This window comes from Heptranchias perlo, unplaced genomic scaffold (assembly GCF_035084215.1).
Source record: "Heptranchias perlo isolate sHepPer1 unplaced genomic scaffold, sHepPer1.hap1 HAP1_SCAFFOLD_973, whole genome shotgun sequence".
In the NCBI taxonomy this organism is placed as follows: domain Eukaryota; kingdom Metazoa; phylum Chordata; class Chondrichthyes; order Hexanchiformes; family Hexanchidae; genus Heptranchias; species Heptranchias perlo.
The window spans coordinates 65,001-68,393 of NW_027140018.1; positions in this window are offsets into that span (position 1 = coordinate 65,001).

Below are 3,393 nucleotides of genomic sequence, written 5' to 3' on the forward strand. Positions count from 1 at the left end.
TGGAATTCGGACCCTCTCGCAAGGGAGCCGAAGCCCGCCAGCCCCGGGAGGCCTCGGGGCCGCCGTTTTCAAGCCCGACCAAAAAACCCGAAAAATGGGGAAAAATGGGAAAAATTCCCACTCCCAAAAGGCTTAAAAGTCGGTTGGGCGGCAGCCCGGGTCGGTCTCTGCAGACCTGGAGGCGCTAGACACAAGTCTGGTAAACAGGCTAAGTCTCGACATGCCACCTCTTACTATCCTGCAGGTACCCCGCCAATCCCCCCGGAACCGGCTGGCAATTGGCGAATCAGCGGGACGAATTTGAATTCGTGACCGACTCTCTGACACCGAATCGCCGCAAACGCGTTTCGATTTTTCGGCTTCGGTACCTCCCATCAGACTTTGACTGGCCATATCTCCGGACTCACGTGTCGCAGCCGGGACCTTCAGGTACCGTTCGACGCGTCTAACCCTGCCCCGTCGAATGGCGCCCCTCGCGGTGTGGTCCGATTTCCGCATTTTGGTCAGATTTGCCTCCAAATTTTTCAGATTGAGTTGACGAATGCCCCCTACGGGGTAACCTCTTGCCCTTTCGGACATGGTCCCTGTGACTTAATTTCCGCCTTTTGCTCAATCGTTTCCCCATTTATAATTAATTTTAAAAATCGGGTTACTCAGTTCTGGTTTACCAGTTCCCTCTTCGGACTTAGTTTTTGGTTAATCATTTCCGGTTCACCAGTTCCCGTTTTGGACTTAGTCTCTGCGGGCCGTTTCTCATCTTTTGGTTCATCAGTTCCCCTCTTTTAATAATTTTTTGGCTGCTTTCGTTTGATCATTTCCCTGCCTTCTGGGTGACTTTTGCCCCTTAGGACTTCATCGCCGCACATTATTTTCGACTTCTGGTTGATCATTTCACCCCTTTTAATCATTTTTGCAACTTTTGGTTAACCATTTCACCCAGCTTCTGGTTAACCATTTCCCCTTTGGGACTTAGTCTCTGAGCATTCTTTTGGGATTCTGGTTAATCATTTGCCAATTTTTAAAAAATGTTGCCGCTTTTGTTTAATGCTTTCTGGTCAACCTTTCCCTCTTTCAGACTTCACCGCGGCACATTGCTTTAGCCTCCTGGTTAATCATTTCACCCCTTTTAATCATTTTTGCAACTTTTGGTTAACCATTTCCCCCAGCTTCTGGTTAACCATTTCCCCTTTGGGACTTGGTCTCTGAGCATTCTTTTGGGATTCTGGTTAATCATTTGCCAATTTTTTAAAAATGTTGCCACTTTTGTTTAATGCTTTCTGGTCAACCTTTCCCTCTTTCAGACTTCACCGCGGCACATTGCTCAGCCTCCTGGTTAATCATTTCACCCCTTTTAATCATTTTTGCAACTTTTGGTTAACCATTTCCCCCAGCTTCTGGTTAACCATTTCCCCTTTGGGACTTAGTCTCTGAGCATTCTTTTGGGATTCTGGTTAATCATTTGCCAATTTTTTAAAAATGTTGCCACTTTTGTTTAATGCTTTCTGGTCAACCTTTCCCTCTTTCAGACTTCACCGCGGCACATTGCTCTAGCCTCCTGGTTAATCATTTCACCCCTTTTAATCATTTTTGCAACTTTTGGTTAACCATTTCCCCCAGCTTCTGGTTAACCATTTCCCCTTTGGGACTTAGTCTCTGAGCATTCTTTTGGGATTCTGGTTAATCATTTGCCAATTTTTAAAAAATGTTGCCACTTTTGTTTAATGCTTTCTGGTCAACCTTTCCCTCTTTCAGACTTCACCGCGGCACATTGCTTTAGCCTCCTGGTTAATCATTTCACCCCTTTTAATCATTTTTGCAACTTTTGGTTAACCATTTCCCCCAGCTTCTGGTTAACCATTTCCCCTTTGGGACTTAGTCTCTGAGCATTCTTTTGGGATTCTGGTTAATCATTTGCCAATTTTTAAAAATGTTGCCACTTTTGTTTAATGCTTTCTGGTCAACCTTTCCCTCTTTCAGACTTCACCGCGGCACATTGCTTCAGCCTCCTGGTTAATCATTTCACCCCTTTTAATCATTTTTGCAACTTTTGGTTAACCATTTCCCCCAGCTTCTGGTTAACCATTTCCCCTTTGGGACTTAGTCTCTGAGCATTCTTTTGGGATTCTGGTTAATCATTTGCCAATTTTAAAAAATGTTGCCACTTTTGTTTAATGCTTTCTGGTCAACCTTTCCCTCTTTCAGACTTCACCGCGGCACATTGCTTTAGCCTCCTGGTTAATCATTTCACCCCTTTTAATCATTTTTGCAACTTTTGGTTAACCATTTCCCCCAGCTTCTGGTTAACCATTTCCCCTTTGGGACTTAGTCTCTGAGCATTCTTTTGGGATTCTGGTTAATCATTTGCCAATTTTTAAAAATGTTGCCGCTTTTGTTTAATGCTTTCTGGTCAACCTTTCCCTCTTTCAGACTTCACCGCGGCACATTGCTTCAGCCTCCTGGTTAATCATTTCACCCCTTTTAATCATTTTTGCAACTTTTGGTTAACCATTTCCCCCAGCTTCTGGTTAACCATTTCCCCTTTGGGACTTAGTCTCTGAGCATTCTTTTGGGATTCTGGTTAATCATTTGCCAATTTTTAAAAATGTTGCCACTTTTGTTTAATGCTTTCTGGTCAACCTTTCCCTCTTTCAGACTTCACCGCGGCACATTGCTTCAGCCTCCTGGTTAATCATTTCACCCCTTTTAATCATTTTTGCAACTTTTGGTTAACCATTTCCCCCAGCTTCTGGTTAACCATTTCCCCTTTGGGACTTAGGGACTTAAGTCTCTGAGCATTCTTTTGTGATTCTGGTTCACCATTTGTCCCTTTTTAAAAGATATTGCTGCTTTTGATTAAACCTTTCCCTGCTTTGCGGTCGACCTATTCCTCTTTCAGACTTCATCGCCGCACCTTGTTTTCGACATCTGGTTCAACATTTCTCCCCTTTTAATCCTTTTTCCCACTTTTGGTTAAGCAGTTCACCCAGCTTCTGGTTCACCATTTGCCCCTTTTTACTGAATTTTTCTGCTTTTGTTTAATCATTTCCCTGCTTTGCGGTCGACCTATTCCTCTTTCAGACTTCATCGCCGCGCATTGTTTTCGACATCTGGTTAAACATTTCTCCCCTTTTAATCCTTTTTCCCACTTTTGGTTAAGCAGTTCACCCAACTTCTGGTTAACCATTTGCCCCTTCTTACTGAATTTTTCCGCTTTTGTTTAATCATTTCCCTGCTTTATGGTCAACCTTTTCCCCTTTAGGACTTCGCCGCCGCACTTTGCTTTCGCCTTCTGGTTAATCATTTCACAACATTTTAATCCTTTTTCCCACTTTTGGTTAAACAGTTCACCCAGCTTCTGGTTAACCATTTGCCCCTTTGGGACTTAAGTCTCTA